At 46.6% G+C, this 17,137-nt stretch overlaps 1 protein-coding gene across 5 annotated transcripts in view; it reads right to left on the minus strand.

Moving 5' to 3' along the window:
- Positions 1-1,592, minus strand: part of DENND4C (DENN domain containing 4C) — a 126,352-nt gene extending 124,760 nt beyond the window's left edge. For 3 of the 5 annotated variants that reach the window (XM_062208148.1, XM_062208146.1, XM_062208145.1), the window contains exon 1: positions 1,493-1,591. The gene's annotated coding sequence lies outside the window, so the exon portion shown is untranslated. Of the gene's footprint in view, positions 1-1,492 lie in introns of all 5 variants that reach the window. The other 2 variants (XM_062208150.1, XM_062208147.1) reach the window with 1 other exon arrangement.
- Between the last annotated feature and the right edge of the window lie 15,545 nt (positions 1,593-17,137).

Below are 17,137 nucleotides of genomic sequence, written 5' to 3' on the forward strand. Positions count from 1 at the left end.
CTCAGCTTCCAATCTAGCTTCCTGCTAACCGCATCAGCAAAGTAGTGGTTGATGGTCCAAGTACTTGGGTTCCTGTCACCTTATGTGGGAAGTGTGGATGGAGTTCCTGACTCCTGGCTTCAGCCTGGCTCAGCCCCAGCTGTTGGGGGCACTTGGGGAGTGAACCAGTGAATGAAAGCACGCGCTCTCTCTCTCTCTCTCTGCCTTTCGAATTAAAAAGGAAAGAAAGAAAAAACCTTTTTAAAAAGGGTAGAAAATATTGGCTTTTTCCTTCCATAGGTAACCTTTAATGCACAGAGATTAAGTTTTCCTTTCGCAATTTTGCTCTTTCCATGAACAGAAAAAAAAAAAAAAAAAAAAAACAATGCTCTGCATTTTGTATAGCTTAATACAAGTGACCATCTGAAATTAAGTAATTCCTGATAATTTAGCACCTTAGCGCTGACGCCTTTCTCAGTCTTACTACGCCCTTCACCCTGTGAGCAGGGAGACAAGAGGGAAGAGCTATTCCTACCGTAAATTGGGTCTGAGAAGAAGCCTTAACATGGGTTTGCACACAATTAAACAAGCTCAGGGGGTCAGTTTCTCAGGCTACAATGCTTGACAATCTCCCCCGGAGGCACGAGCACACAGACTGGAGATGACACTTTCCCTCACATCTGCACAAGTGACTTCGGTAACTGCCTTCAGTTTTCCCGTGTGAAACAAGCACACAATGTGTGGGGGGTGGGGGGGAGCGGCACTATTTAAAAACTGGGTCATTCCTTATTTGTTCTGGTGAAGCACGGTCTTGGGGAGGGAAAAGGCCTGTGAAGCGGAAAAGGGGGAGAAAAAAAGAACTGACAGCAGTCCCAGTGCAGAAAAGTTACAGCTCTACAGGAGTCGGCACTAGGGGCTCAAGACTTGACTTAATTTCTGTTTAGTTACTCCGAACTTGAATGGAACCCGCCTCGCTAAAAGTCTCCCCCAACAAAGAAGCCCTAGACGTTCGGCCACCGTAAGGCTGAGTGGAAATGCCCTCAATTCACCTGCGACACCTGCCCTGGCCCCAGTTGCCTACTCTCTCCCCACCCCCTCGCTGCTCCGCGCGAGCCCCTCGCCCCCACCCGCTCGAACTTCCCGACCACCCGGGCCCAACTCTCCCGTGGGAACCCCGTTCCCGCCCCTCCCCGCCTAGGCGGCTGCGGCCCCCCCACAGTCCCTCGGGCCCAGTTCGGTCGCGCTCGAACGCAAGAGGTTCTCAGGGGCCCGGGAGACGGCGCGAGCAGGCCCTTCCTGGAGCAGCCTCGCTCCCATCACATCCCGCAGGCTCCGGGGACTCCCCACCCTCCGGAAACTGTGGAGAAACTAGGCCGGGAACGCTAGCCCCCCGCAACTCGCCGCCGCCCCGGCGAGCCCCCGCGGACCGGTCACTCGAAGCCCAGCCTCCGAGCTGCTACCTGCCCCGCGCCCTCACACTGCCTCGGAGCGCGGCCCGGCGCCGCAAACTCACCTGCTGCCCGCTCCTCGCTCAGCGCCACCGCGACGCAGCTTCTTCCTGGGGCATGAAAGCGCGGGTTCGCGGCCTGGGCGCCCTCTGCACGGGAGCGTAGGGCGGAGGACTTGCTCCGGCCGCCGCCGCCAGGGTCCGGTATGCGCCTGCGCCGCCTCGCGGGCTGGGTCCCCAGGGGCGCCGCCTGCAACGAGGGGTAACTGCCGGCAGCGCGAGCCCAGACCGACGCCTCGGACTCGGGGAGCCGGGCAGTGCGGGCGGCGCGTTATCTAGGAGCTGCGGGTGGTGCGGCCGTCCCGGGAGCTGACCGCCATGTTTCTGTTCCCTTTTTCTTTTTTTCTCCCCCTCCTTCCGCCCCTTTCCACAGAACAGCACTTTCCTCCCCCCTCCCTCTCCCTTTCCTACTGCGGGGGCGGGTGGAAAGGGCGTGGGGGAGGGGCGGAGGGGCGGGGGCGGGGCAGCGCTCGGGCCCCGCCTCCAAGGCGCGCCGAGGCCGCGGGCCCCGCCTCCCCCGCGCGAGCTTTCGCCGGGACCCCCGGCCGCGCGGTGCCGACCCGGGCCGCTCGCGAGCCGGTGAGGCAGGAGCAGCTGAGGAGAAAGCTCTGAGGGCGCTGCCTAGCACCCCTTCCTGCGGGGCCCGGACTCTTCGTGTGATGTGGCTTTATTGGCTTGGCCTCAGGCAGGTGGCGGCAGCTCCTCCTCGGGGTTTTCGCAGACAGAGAAAGTGACGCCGAGCGGCTCAGAGAATGCAGAAAGGGACGTGAAGTTTCCTCCCCAGACTGGGAGTGAATTCCCAGCACGGCTCTGTGGAGGGGTGCGCCAAGCCTGAGGGAGACCCTGCGGCCTCGCGCTCCCCGGGGTGCAGCGCCCCTGGCGAGTCCTCGGCGCCTCTCGGTTTCGCTACTTAAGCTGAGATTTCGGAATGGGCGTCCGAACGTGGAAAGCAATCACTAACTACTCAGCTGTCTCCTGCCTCCTTATCTACTCAGACTCACGCAGTCTTTTCGCCGTAATGCAAATCTCCCAAGATGTTTTTGACAGTATTTTAAATTTATAGCTCTTCGGGAAGAAACACATGATTTAAAATACAGCTTTTTTTTTTTTTTTTTCTCATCCTGGCCAAAAAACTTGGCGAGTAACTTCACAGATTCATGGCAGGTCAAAATTAAAACCGGTAAGATTTGTGACTGACTGGTGAGTATTGTCATCATAAATGATCATTTCCCTGAAAATTATTGTCTCTTTGGTCAGCTTCTGTATTTGCTAAAAATTGAGATTAAACCTGGTTCGCAAGTGCCCTTTTGTCACTTTATTTTTAAAGTTCGTTTCATATGTAGATACCTTGAGCTCTTTATTCAGCTACGGAAACTATTTTCATAAGTTAGCAGTCAAAATTAAGAAGTATACACTAATAGAAATAAGGCTTATTTAATAATAGTTTAGAGTCATTTGGGGATCCCTGGAAACCATCATTGGTATTGACAATTGGGACAGCAGATGTTTTAAATAGGATCTAATTAGGGCCGTTTTTTCCTGGCACAGCCGTGTAAGCCGCACTTGACAAACAGCCCATCTGGTATTGGAGTAGGTGCACTTCTGATCCAGCTCTGCAAATGCACCTGTGAAAGCAGCAGAGGATAGCTGTGTATTTGGGTCCCAACCACCAATGTGGGAGGCCTGATGGAGTTCCTGACGCCTGTCTGGCCCAGGTGGCTTTGGTAGCCATTTGGGAACTAAACCAGAGGAAGAAGATAGATCCACCCAGTCACTTTGACTTTCAAATAAGTAAATCTTTAAAAAAAAAAAAAAAAAAAAAAAGACAAGGATATGATGCTTTAAAATTTAGCTTGCCCTTTCTTTTCAAAGTATAAATAATTTTAAAATATTTAATACATCAAGATTTTTTTTTTTTTTGACAGGCAGAGTGGACAGTGAGAGAGAGAGAGAGAGACAGAGAGAAAGGTCTTCCTTTGCCGTCTTCCTTTGCTCACCCTCCAATGGCCGCCGCGGTAGCGCGCTGCGGCCGGCACACCGCGCTGTTCCGATGGCAGGAGCCAGGTGCTTCTCCTGGTCTCCCATGGGGTGCAGAGCCCAAACACTTGGGCCATCCTCCACTGCACTCCCTGGCCACAGCAGAGAGCTGGCCTGGAAGAGGGGCAACCGGGACAGGATCGGTGCCCCGACCGGGACTAGAACCCTGTGTGCCGGCGCCGCAAGGCGGAGGATTAGCCTGTTGAGCCACGGCGCCGGCCAATACATCAAGATTTCTTAATAGGTGCATTTCATTAATACTCAGGGATTGGGAGTTTGCTTTTTGTTTTTTTGGTTTTTAGAAGTTTGTTTTTATTTGAAAGGCAGAACAGGGGGCAGGAGTGGATTTTTCTATCCACTAGTTCACTTCCCAGATTCCTGCAACAGCCAGGGCAGAACCAGACTACAGACAGGAGTGGGAACTTACATTGGATCTTCCACATGAGTGACAGGGAACCCAAGTACTTGAGCCATCACTTGCTGCTTCAAGATGCGCCATTAGCAGGATGTTAGAAGCTGGATCCAAAGGAGCCAGACCTCCAACCCAAGCATTCCAGTATGGGATACTGGCATCCCAAACAGCATCTTAATAGTTACTGTACCACAGCACCCACCCCGGGTTTTTTTTGCTTTACACTCAAAAATGAAAAATGAGAGAAGCCAGTATGTCCTATTTGATTGAATTTTCTCACTTTGCAATGTATGATTTGAGATTTAAATTATTTTTACTATTTTAATTGCCTTATAGATTTACCATAAATTGCCATTGCCATTTTCCACCAGAATTTCATAGAATGAACCTGTATGTCTGGGGCTAGTTTTTCAGCTGAGGTGAAAAATATAAGTGACCAATTGGGTTTCTTGATTCAGCAACCTTTTCAACTTTATAGTTACCTACCCAGAGCTGAAATAAGTTGGTTATAATTTTTAATATATAAACAATTGACTATCTAAAAAGTGAGAGAGCAGCTGGAGATCCCAATAACAACAAAATTGTTTTAATCCATGGGTGGGTGTTGTGGTACAGCAGGTTCAGCCATTGCGACACCTACTACATCCCAAATAGGAGTGCTAACTGCTTAGCTTCTGATTAAGCTTCTTACTAATGCACCTGGGAAAGCAGCAGACAACCATGGCCCCAGAGGTTCCCTACCATCCACATGGGAGACTTGCATGGAGTAACTTCAGCCTGGCCCATCTTCAGTGGTTTAGGCATTTGGGGAGTGAACCAGCAGATGGAAGATCTTTCTGTCTTTCCTGTCTCTGTTACTCTGCCTTTCAAATAAATAATTATTTTTGTAAAACTATTATAGTCATTATAGTATCAAGGTTTTTTTTAAGATGTATTTATTTGAAAGGCAGAATGACAGGCAGAGGCAGAGAGGCAGAGAGAGGTCTTCCATCCACTGGTTCACTCCCCAGATGGCCACAACGGCCAGAGCTGCGCTGATCTGAAGCCAGGAGCTTCTTTCTGCAGGGACCTGAGGACTTGGGCCATCTTCCACTGCCTTCCCAGGCCATAACAGAGCTGGATCGGAAGTGGAGCAGCCGGGTCTCAAACTGGCACCCATATGGGATGCCGGCACTGCAGGCAGTGGCCTCACCCACCACACCACAGCACTGACTATCACAGTTTCACTTGAGCCTATCTAGATAAAAGAATGCATGGGAAGAATCCCTCAGCCTATTGAAGAAAGAATATGAACATTCTACTAAGAAGCTCCTTGCTGCTTTCTGCCTGGGCATAGTCATTGCCATCTTGAGTACTGCAGCGTACTCAGAACTTCTAAACATTTCCCTGTGAGGACAGGGGTCACATATAGGCGTTCACTTGTCATGTTCTTGTCTGGATGCGGAGTAAATACAGTATATTAGCCCAATATATTACCATATATTGTCTCTCAGAAACTGAGAGATCTACTGGCATAGATCAGTCTGTGCTTCCCTTTCTTCCACTCCATCCTTAGGCAAGTTACTTAACCTTTTCCCATCTATAAAGTGAGAAAAATGATATTTATAAAGAATTAAGCTCATTATAGTAAGCTCTAAATATTAAATAGGCCAGGTCAGTAATCAATATTCAACACATGTGATAGGCAGCCTCTCATTATGGTTTGTCTTCTGATATTTATGCCCTGTGTAGTCCCTTTCCACTGAGTGTGGGGTAGACTTATTGACTGGCTGCTCCACTCCCAATCTGGCTTCCAGCTAATGTGCCTGGGAAAGCAGCAGAGGATGGCCCAAATACTTGGGACCCTGCCACCCAAGCTTCCATCTCAGCCTTTCAAATAAACTAAATAAATCTCTCTCTCTTCTTTTTTTTTAAGATTTATTTAGTTTATCTGAAAGGCAGAGCAGGGAGCAGCATTGTGGTACAGCAAGTAAAGCTGCCGCCTACATTAGTTGCCAGTTTGAATCCTGGCTGCTCCACTTCTAATCCAGTTCCCTGCTAATGCACCTGGGAAAGCAGCCAAAGATAGCCCAAGTGTCTGGGCCCCTGCGCCCATGGAGGAGACTCAGAAGAAGCTCCTGGCTTTGGATTGGCCCAGCCTTAGCCATTGCAGTCATATGAAGAGTGAACCCTGAATATTTCTCCCACCCCCCCCCCACACTCTGACTTTCAAATAAATAAATAAACCTTTTTTTAAAGGGGGGGATGGGCATAGAGCAAAAGAGGAAAAGAGATTTTCCATGTGCTGGTTCCCTTTTTTTTTTATTTATTTATTTGTTGACAGGCAGAGTAGACAATGAGAGAGAGAGACACAGAGAAAGGTCTTCTTTTGCCATTGATTCACCCTCCAATGGCCGCCGCGGCCAGCGCACCGCGCTGATCTGAAGGCAGGAGCCAGGTGCTTCTCCTGGTCTCCCATGGGGTGCAGGGCCATCCTCCACTGCACTCCCTGGCCACAGCAGAGAGCTGGCCTGGAAGAGGGGCAACCGGGACAGAATCCGGCGCCCCGACCGGGACTAGAACCCGGTATACTGGCGATGCAAGGCGGAGGATTAACCTATTGAGCCGCGGCACTGGCCCTTTTTTTTTTTTTTTTTTTTTAAACATTTATTTATTTGAAGGAGTTATAGAGAGAGGCAGAGCCAGAGCCATTCCACTGGTTCACTCCCCAAATGACCGCAATGGCCTGAGCTGAGCTGATCCAGAGCCAGGAGAGAGATCAGGTTTTAAGTATCTATTTTTTTTCTCATGACACTTTCTCAAAGATTTCATTCTTTAAAAAATGAAACTTGTTGATATTTAAAATCTAGACCTGGCCGGCGCCATGGCTCAACAGGCTAATCCTCCACCTTGCGGCGCCGGCACACCAGGTTCTAGTCCCGGTCGGGGCGCCGGATTCTGTCCCGGTTGCCCCTCTTCCAGGCCAGCTCTCTGCTATGGCCCGGGAAGGCAGTGGAGGATGGCCCAAGTGCTTGGGCCCTGCACCCGCATGGGAGACCAGGAGAAGCACCTGGCTCCTGCCTTCGGATCAGCACGATGCGCCAGCCGCAGCAGCCAATGGAGGGTGAACCAACAGCAAAAAGGAAGACCTTTCTCTCTGTCTCTCTCTCACTATCCACTCAGCCTGTCAAAAAAACAAACAAACAAAAAAATCTAGACCTAGCATGTTGCTATTTCACTTGCATTGCTTTAGTTTCTTAATATTTAAGCTTTGCTTCATGGTACCTTTCGTCTATATTTCAAATCTTCACAAGCCTATTTTGTTTTGAACTTGAATGACAAACTTTGTTTTTCATCATAAGTATGCTCAGAGTTAAATATTAAAGAATGTTGTGTAACATTTATCCAACAAAGTCTTTGATTTTAGAATATCTTTTATATACTAAGCTGGTGCCATGGCTCACTTGGTTAATCCTCCGCCTACAGGGCCGGCATTCCATATGGGCACCGGATTCTAGTCCCGGTTGCTCCTCTTCCAGTCCAGCTCTCTGCTGTGGCCTAGGAAGGCAGTGGAGGATGGCCCAGGTGCTTGGTCCCCTGCACCGCATGGGAGACCAGGAGGAAGCACCTGGCTCCTGGCTTCCGATCGGCGCAGCACCAGCCGTAGCAGCCATTTGGGAGGTGAACAAACAAAAGGAAGACATTTCTTTCTGTCTTTCTCACTGTCTAACTCTGTCAAACAAGTAAAAAAAAAAATATATATATATATATATCTTTTATATGATGTCTAGGATTTGCTTCAAAATAATGTAGTGAAAAAAATGTAGTAAAGGGAGTAGGGAGTAGTAGGTGTGGTGAAAACAAATTGGTATTCAAGCTGGGTGATTGATGTTTGAGAATTATGTTGTTTGCTTTTTATGTCTTTTTAAATTTTTCCATAGTTAAAAAGAAAAACTTGTTTTATTGAGGTATTTTGTAGAATCATAAATTTGAGGTGGAGGGGAATCTTTTTTTTTTTTAAGATTTATTTATTTATTTGAAAGAGTTACACAGAAACAGGAGAGGCAGAGAGAGAGAGGTCGTCCATCTGCTGGTTCACTCTCCAGTTGGCCACAACAACTGGAGCTATGCTGATCCAAAGCCAAGAGCTTCCTCTGGGCCTCGCACGTAGGCACAGGAGCTCAAGGAGTTGGGCCATCTTCTACTGCTTTCCCAAGCCATAGCAGAGAGCTGGATCGGAAGTGGAGCAGCAGCCAGGACTTGAACCAGCGCCCATATGGGATGCCTGCTATGCCACAGTGCCAGCCTTGGGGGGGGGGGGGGAATCTATAGAGATCATCTATTCTGATTAGCTTCCAGCAGAATTTGTTGACTTACCCAGGGTCTCCTAGTCTTGTGTTTGGTGACCTCCTATTTGGGTGTTGAGGAGAACTACTAAATTTGGAGCTATATTCCACATTTCCTAGAAGAACCTCCCTGTGTGAAACTCCCAGCCTGGTCTTTGCTTTTTTTTTTTAAGATTTATGTTTTGTTTATTTGAAAACACAGGAAAAAAGAAAAAGGAAAGGGAAGCAGGGGAGAGAGAAAGATCTTTTATTTGCTGGTTCACTCCCCAAATGGCAGCAACAGCCAGGGCTGAGCCAGCATCATATGCAGCAACTTAATCTGCTGTGCCATAACATTGGCTCCTGGTCTTTCTGCAGTGTAATCAATACACTGTACATTTGCAGGTTGTTTGGTCCAGTCCTCCACATTCTTTAAAGCAGTACTGATAATTTGAGGCCCCAGTGCTCCACACCTGCTGTTACATTATGGTATAGTGGGTAAAACCACTACATGCAATGCCAGCATCCAATATGGGCACCAATTCAAGTCCTGGCCGTTCCACTTCTGATCCAGCTCCTTGCTAATGGGAAAAGCAGCAGAGGGTGACCAGATACTTAGGGCCCTGCCACCCACATGGGAGACCCAGAAGAAGCTCCTGGCTCCTGGCTTCAGCTTGGCCCAACCCTGGTCATTATGGCCATCTGGGAAGTGAACTAACGGATGAAAGATTTTTCTGTCTCTCCCTCTCTCTTTGTCACTCTTACTTTCAAAGGCAGAGAGACAGAGACAGCAAGAGACCTTCTGTTTGCTGGCTCACTCCTCAAATGGCCACAACAGCCAGATCTAAACTGCCAAAGTCAGGAGCCTGACACTCCACCTAGATCTCTCACATGGGTGACAGGGGTGTAAGTACTTGGACCGTCTTCCACTGCTATCCCAGTTGCATTAGTAGAAAGCTGTATCAGAGGCAGAGTACGTGGAGCTCCAGCAGGCACTCTGATATGGAATGCCAGCATCACTGGGCCCAGACAAGGGTATTTCAATCACTAGGACCAAAATCTACCCTTCACATTACTTTATTTAGTTTTTATTTTATTTGTTTTGGTAGGCAGAGTTACAGAGAGAGGTCTTCCATTCACTGGTTCATTCCCCAAATGGCCACAATGGCCCAGGGTGGGCCAGGCGAAGCCAGGAGCCAGGAGCTTTGGCTCTCCCAGGTAAGAGCAGGGGCCCAAGCACTTGGGCCATCTTCCACTGCTTTCCCAGGCACATTAACAGGGAGCTGGATTGAAAGTAGAGCAGCTGGGAGTTGAACTGGTGCCCATATGGGATGCTGGCACTGCAGGTGGTGGCTTAACCTGCTATACCACAATGCTGGCCCCTCACATTATGTTTTATCATCTGACATTTTAAAAAATTTCTCCATACTGTAGTCACTGACATTTGTTATCTACTTACTTAGAGGTTTATTATCTTCTACTAGCAGGTAAATACCACAAGGGCAAAAATTTTATTTTATTCACTATTGCATCATTGGTACCTAGAACAATAGTAATACTCCATAAATATTTGTTGGCAAATATAAAGGAGAGCAAGAGGACAAGTGTTTGGTATAGCAGTTAAGATACTGCTTGGGATGCCCTTATTTCATACGAAAGTGCCACAGTTCGAGTTCCAACTTCACTCTCAATTCCAGCTTCCTGCTAATATGTACTCTGGAAGGCATCAGGTGATGGCTCAAGTTGTTGGGCCCCTGCTACCCATGTGGTACACGTGTGTTGAGTTCCAGTCTCCTGGTTTTAGCCTGTCACACCCCTAGCTGTTGTGAGTATTTGGATGGGCATTTGACATTCCAACAGATGGAAGATTTCTCTCTCTCTCTCTCTCTCTCTCTCTCTCTCTCTCAAATAAGATGGATGAAAATAGACAAAAGTTTAAAAATAATTGGGGCCGGCACTGTGGCATAGTGGGTAAAGCTGATGCCTGTGGCGCGAGAATCCCTTATGGGCACCAGTATCGGCTGCTCCACTTCTGAGCCAGCTCCCTGATAATGCACCTGGGTAAGTAGCAGAAGATGGCCCAAGTGCTTGGGCCCCTGCAGCAATGTGGGAAATCCAGAAGAAGCTCCTGGAATAGAGCTTGGATTGGATTCTAATTGGATTGGATTCTAACTGGCCCAGCTCCAGATATTATAGTCAGTTAGGGAGTGAAACAGGATGGAATTTCTGTCTCTCCTTCTCTAACTCTGCCTTTCAAATAAATAAATACATATATATTAAATAATAATAATGGACCCTTTCTAAGACTTTATCCTCTCCCCATTCTTTAGCTTCCATGATTCTGGTTATTGCTTCATCTCTAGGGTCACTGAAACATAGTATTGGTAGATACTGGCTGAGCACACTTCTCTAATAGTGCAGATCCTTGTGTGTCTAGCCTGTCTGAAATCTCTGAGACTCTTATTATCTATATTTCTTCCCCATGCAACTATATAAAAAAGTTCTTTGAAACAGGTCTTTAGCAGTAAAAATGCCTGTATCCCATGTTGCTCTGCCTGGGTTCGATAACCAACTCCGGTTCCTGACTCTAACTGGCAGCAGTGGTGGCTCATTTGAGAGGCAGAGGTTTTGTTTTTGTTTGTTTATTTGTTTGTTTTTGAGAGGCAGAATTATAAATAGAGAGGGAGAGAGAGAGGTCTTTCATCTGCTGGTTCACTCCCCAGAATGCTCCAACGGCCAGAGCTATGCCAATCTGAAGCCAGGAGCTTCTTCCAGGTCTCCCACATGGGAGCAGGGGCCCAAGGACTTGGGCCACCTTCTACTGTTTTCCTAAGCCAAAGCAGAGAGCTGGATTGGAAATAGAGCAGCCAGGACTAGAGCTGGTGCCCATATGGGATACTGGCATGGCAGGCAGCAGCTGCATCTGCTAGGCCACAGTGCTGGACCCCAGTATTTGGGTTTTTGCTACCCACATGAGAGACCTATATGGTGATCCTGGCTTCCAACTTCGGCTCCCTTGCCATTGTGGGCATTTGGAGAGTGAACCAGAGATTGGGATCTCGGTCTAGACAGACCTCTCTCTCCTCTCAAATCAATAAACTTTTAAAAAGAAAAGAAAAAAAAAAGAGTTTTTACAGTTAGGTTCAAAGCATTAAATATGGCTGTGAACATAACTATGATAGCAGTAATCATTAACTTGGATTGCCTAAAAGAAAACAGCGAGTTGGCAGATTATCTTAACTGACTTGAATAACATGTTAGTTCTCAATTTAATGGTTTATATACTGCTGCCTGCTACCTTCATTAGGGATTATTACAGTAGTTTTTGAGCTTATCAAAGGAGAAAATTGTGTTTTTGTTTACCTTAGTCACAAAGTTTAATTGCTGTTTTTAATATTATTTTGATGTGCTAATAACTCCTAATGAGGATCATTAGTTAAGAAATTAAAAGAAGGCAGGTTTCTATAGAAATTTTGTTATGTATTTATTTCAGGGGCAGAGAGAGAAAAAGAGCTTGCCATCTGTTGGTTCACTCCTCAAATTCCCCCAAGGGCTGGCACTGACTGAGAGCTCAATCCAGGTCTCACATGTGGATGGCAGGAATCCAATTACTTGAGCCATCACCACTGCCTCCCTGGGTGTGCTTTATCAGGAAACAGGAGTCAAGAGCCAGAGGCAGATATCAAACCAAAGCACTTGGACATAAGACAGAAGCTTCACAACCACTAGGCCAAACATCTGCCCCAGATATTTTAAATCTATTCCCACTATTCCCCTATGCTCTGTATAAAGATATCCTGAGGGTTACTACTCATTTCACCTAGATTTCCCTAGTTAAGTCAAACTCAAAGTGGCATTCATTGAAAAAAATAGAGCAGGAAAATAGAGAAAATTAAAGCTTTTTAAAAATATTTATTTGAAAAGCAGAGTGACACAGAGATTCTCCATCTGCTAGCTCACTCCCTAAATGGCTGCAACAGCTGGGATGAGGCCAGATGGAAGCCAGGAGCTAGGAACTCCATCCAGGTCTTCCAGGTGGGTGGCAGGGACTTAAGTACTTGAGCCATCATCTATTATTTCCCATTGGAACCTGGATCAGAAGTAGAGTAGCAAAGACTTAAACCAGCATTCTGATATGGGATGCCAACATCCCAGGAGGCAATTTAACCCATGTTGGCTTAACCCAGTGCACCACAATGCCAGCCCCAAGTTAAAGCTTTTGAATCTCAGTATTTTTGTTTACTATCTGTGAAAGTTATTTAACGTCCCTAAGCCTCTGTTTCCTTATTCATAAAATGTCCATCTTACAAAGTAGTTTAAGGTTAAATATTAGCAACCATCCATCAGGTGTCTGCTATGGGCCATACAGGTAGTCACTATACTAGGTTTTTAACTTTCACTGTCAACTACTCCAACTCTAGAAAACTGTCATTGTAATTTCCTATGAGATACATTCCATGTTGGAACTGGCATGTGGGTTAAGCCACTGCCTGTGATGTTGGCATCCTATATGAGTGCCTGTTCAATTCCCAGCTCTTCCATTTACAGTCCAGCTTCCTGCCAATATGGCTGGGAAAGCTGAGGAAGATAGCCCAAATACTTGGGCCCTTGCCATCCACATGGGAGAAGTGGAGCAGCCTAGTCTCAAACCGGTGCCCATATGGGGTGCTGGCACTGAGGCAGAGACTTAACCCGCAATGCCACAATGCTGACCCCTTTCATTCGTTACCATACTCTACTGGAATTATGACAACTAATTTGCCAGGGTACACAGAAGGAACTAAAAATATTTTAGTGGTTAAAAAAAAAAAAAGCAGTGGGTTTATTTTCGTAAGACTTCAGGACCTGGTGGCTGTTAGAACATAGGGATGGGCTGCTGTTGGAGCGATGTCAATTGTGATTCTAAATAAACAGGCAAACCTTTAAAAAATAAATAAATAAATAAATAAAATTTAAAAACCAGGGTGGAGGGGTGCTGCATTGTGGTGTAGTGGGTTAAGCCATTATTTCCAGTGCCTGCATCCCATATTGGAGTAAGAATTTAAGCCCCTGATACTCTGCTTCTGAGCCAGCTTCCTGCTAATATACCTGGCAAGCAGCAGATCATGGCCCAAGTAATTGGGCCCCTGCCACCCATTTGGGAGACCCAATGGAGTTCCTGTCTCATGGCTTCGACTGGCCTACCCCTACCTATTGCGCCCTTTGGGAAGTGAGCTAGCAGATGGAAGACTGCCCCCCCTCTTCCACCCACCCACATCACTTTGCCTTTCAAATGAGAATAATTATTTATCTGAAAGGCAGAATTACAGAGAGGGAGAGATACAGAAAGAGAAATTTTCTATCTGCTGGTTCACTCCCCAAATGGCCACAAGGTCCAGGGCTGGGCCAGGCCGAAGCCAAGAGCTTCATATGGGTCTCCCATATGGGTGCCACTTATTTGAAAGAGAGAAAAAGATCTCTCATCTACTGATTCACTAGCTCATTCCCCAAATGCCCACAACAACCAGGGCTGGTCTAGGCCAAAACCAGGAGATAGAAACCAATCCAGTTCTCCTACTTGGGTGGCAGGGGTCCATCCAACTGAACTAACATATACTGCCTTCCCAGAGTCTGTACCAGCAAGAAACTTGAACCTAAACACTCTAACATGGAATGCAGTTTTCCCAACTGACTTCTTAACCACTAGGCCAAATGCCCAACCCTTGATGCATTTTTTTAAAATTTGAATTCAGGGAGCTGGCATTGTGGTTCAGCAGGTTAAGTCACTACTTGCAACAACAACATCCCATATTGGAGCACCAGTTCAAGTCCCTGTTGCTCTGCTTCCAATCCAGCTCCCTGCTAATGTGCCTGGAAAGGCAGTGGAAGGTGGCCCAAATACTTGGACCCCTGCACCAACATAGGAGACCCAGAGAAAATTCCTGTCTCCTGCCTTTTGCCTAGCCAAACTCCAGCTTTTGTGGTCAGTTGGGGAGTGAACCAGCAATAAATTATTTTTGAAAATAAAATATGAATTCTGTGGTAGGTTTTGTGGCACAGTGGGTTAAGCCACCACTTGGAATGCCAGCATCCATGTTGGAGTGCCTAATGTGAAGCTACCCCATGCTTCTGGTCCAGCTTTCTGTTAATGCTCCTGAGAGTCATAGAGTGATGGCCCAAGTACATGGGCCCATGCCCCCCACAGCTGAGACCCAGATGGGGTTCTAGAATCCTAGTTTTAGCGTAGCCAGCTCAGCTTTTGAGGGCATTTAGGTAGTGACCCCATAGTTGGAAGATATCTCTGTCTCTCTCTTTCTGCCAAATAAAAGAGAAATCATTTTCTAAAATATATGAATTCCATTAAATTCTAGAATGAAAATCATATAAAAGCAAAGTTCCTATTGTTTTTCCTCTTGCAGATAAATTGCTCATTAAATCCACTTTACAGTTTTCCTTCTATTTGTGATTTACCACAATGTCCTGGAAAGAAGAAAGAGTTGGAGTCAGCATTGTGGCATATTGGGTAAATATGCTGTGACATATGTGCTGTGACACTGGCATCCCCTATGGGCACTGATTCAAGATACGGCTGCTCCACTTCTGATCTTGCTCCCTGCTGATGCACCTGGGAAAGCAGCAGAGGATGGCCCAAAGTTCTTGGTTGGGCCCCTGCACCCATGTGGTAGACCCAGAAGAAGCTCTGGGCTACTGGCTTAGGCCTTGCCCATCCCTGGCCATTGCAGTCATCTGGGGAGAGAACCAGTGGATGGAAGATTTCTCTCTCCTTCTCTCTCTCTCTAAACTCCATCTTTAAAATAAATAAAAGTAAATCTCAAAAATAGAAAAAGGAGGAGTCTAGAATTCTGAGCATGAGTACCAGCTATGCTATACCTGCCTATGTAACTTGGAGAGATCACTTACTTCTACAGGCATAAGATCCTCATCTGAGAATTTCAAAAATGCTGTGACTTCTTTTTGAGATAGGGAGAAAGACAGAGAGCTCTCAATCATGGACCTACTCATTAAATGTCCCTAATGTCCAGGAATGGCCAAGCTGAGGCTAGCTACTGGGAGCTCCATTCAGGTCTGGAACATGGGTGGTGTGAACCCAATCACTTGAGCCATCACTGCTGCCTCCAAAAATCTACATTAGCAGGAAGCTGGAATCAGGAACTGGAGCCAGGTTTCAAATCCCAACACTAAAATGTGGGACCCTGGGATTCTTAACTGGAATCTTTAACCAGTAGGCCAATTGCCCACCCCTAGCTAAGATTATTGGATTGGGTTTTATGTGATAATTAAAAAATAGAATATGGATCATATGACTGATTTATATGACTGTGATCTCTAGGAATGCTTTTCATTAGGAACATGTGTCAAATTCTTTGCATATATTTATTTTATATCAAAGTGAGTTTTAAAATATGGAAAAATGGGATGGGCATTGTAATGTAACAGATTAAGCCACCATCTGTGTGTATGCATGTATGTGGGTCTGTGTGTGTGTGTGTGTTTGTGTTGTTGGACTCTCCTTCCTGTAACTCTTCCTTTCAAATAAACAAATCTTGGTTTCTGAAGAAGATGTGGTGGTGCTAGCTGCAGAGTATCTTTTTGCCTGCTCCTGCTCCTGACTCACTACTGTTCACTGTCACTGAGGAACAAGTCAATTAGGAAGCTGCGCCACAGCCATTGCTTTTTTTTTTTTTTTTTTTTAAAGATTTATTTATTTGGTCGGCGCCATGGCTCAACAGGCTAATCCTCCGCCTAGCAGCGCCAGCACACCAGGTTCTAGTCCCGGTCGGGGTGCCGGATTCTGTCCCAGTTGCCCCTCTTCCAGGCCAGCTCTCTGTTGTGGCCCGGGAGTGCAGTGGAGGATGGCCCAAGTGCTTGGGCCCTGCACCCCATGGGAGACCAGGAGAAGCACCTGGCTCCTGGCTTCGGATCAGCGCGGTGCGCTGGCCGCAGCGCGCCAGCCGCGGTGGCCATTGGAGGGTGAACCAACAGCAAAGGAAGACCTTTCTCTCTGTCTCTCTCACTGTCCACTCTGCCTGTCAAAAGTTAAAAATAATAATAATTAAAGATTTATTTTTTATTTGAAAGAGTTACGGGGAAGCAGAGAGAGAGAGGTCTTCCATCCATTGGTTCACTCCCCAAATGACAACAATGGCTGGCTGGAGCTGGGCTGGTCCAAAGCCAGGAGCCAGGAGCTTCTTCTGGGTCTCCCACGATGGTTCAGGAACCCAAGGACTTGGGCTAGCTTCTGCTGTTTTCCTAGGCCATAGCAGAGAGCTGGATCGGAAGTGGAGCAGCCAGGACTCAACTACCCATATAGGATGCCAGCACTGCAGGCGGTGGCTTTACCTACTATGCCACAGCACTGGCCCCAGCTGTGGCTTTTTAAAAATTTTATTTAAGTTACACAAGTTTTATGAAATTCATATATATAAATTTAGGAAGATAGTGATACTTCCACCCTACTCTCCCTCCCACTTGCACTCCAACCCTTCTTCCTTTTCCCTCTCCCATTTCCACTCCTAATTTTTACAAAGATCTACTTTCAGTTTACTTAATGATCTCAAGATTAACCTTACACTAAGTAAAGAGTTCAACAAATAGTATGAAGAAAAAAAACACTGTTCCTCAACAGAAGATACAAGGCCTCTAAGCAATCATCAAATCTCAAAATTCCATTTCACTCATATATACATTTCATGTACATTTTAGGTATCTGTTACCATAGATCAGGGAAAACATATGATATCTGTCTTTGGGACTGGCTTATTTCACTAAGTATAATGGTTTCCAGTTGCATACATTTCATTTAAAAAAATTTTTTTTACAGCTGGGTAGTACTCCATAATGTATTTATACCATGTTTTCCTATAATATGTCTTAAAATCTGGTATTGTGATGATTCCG

Source organism: Lepus europaeus, chromosome 12, assembly GCF_033115175.1.
Source record: "Lepus europaeus isolate LE1 chromosome 12, mLepTim1.pri, whole genome shotgun sequence".
NCBI classification, from domain to species: Eukaryota; Metazoa; Chordata; class Mammalia; order Lagomorpha; family Leporidae; genus Lepus; species Lepus europaeus.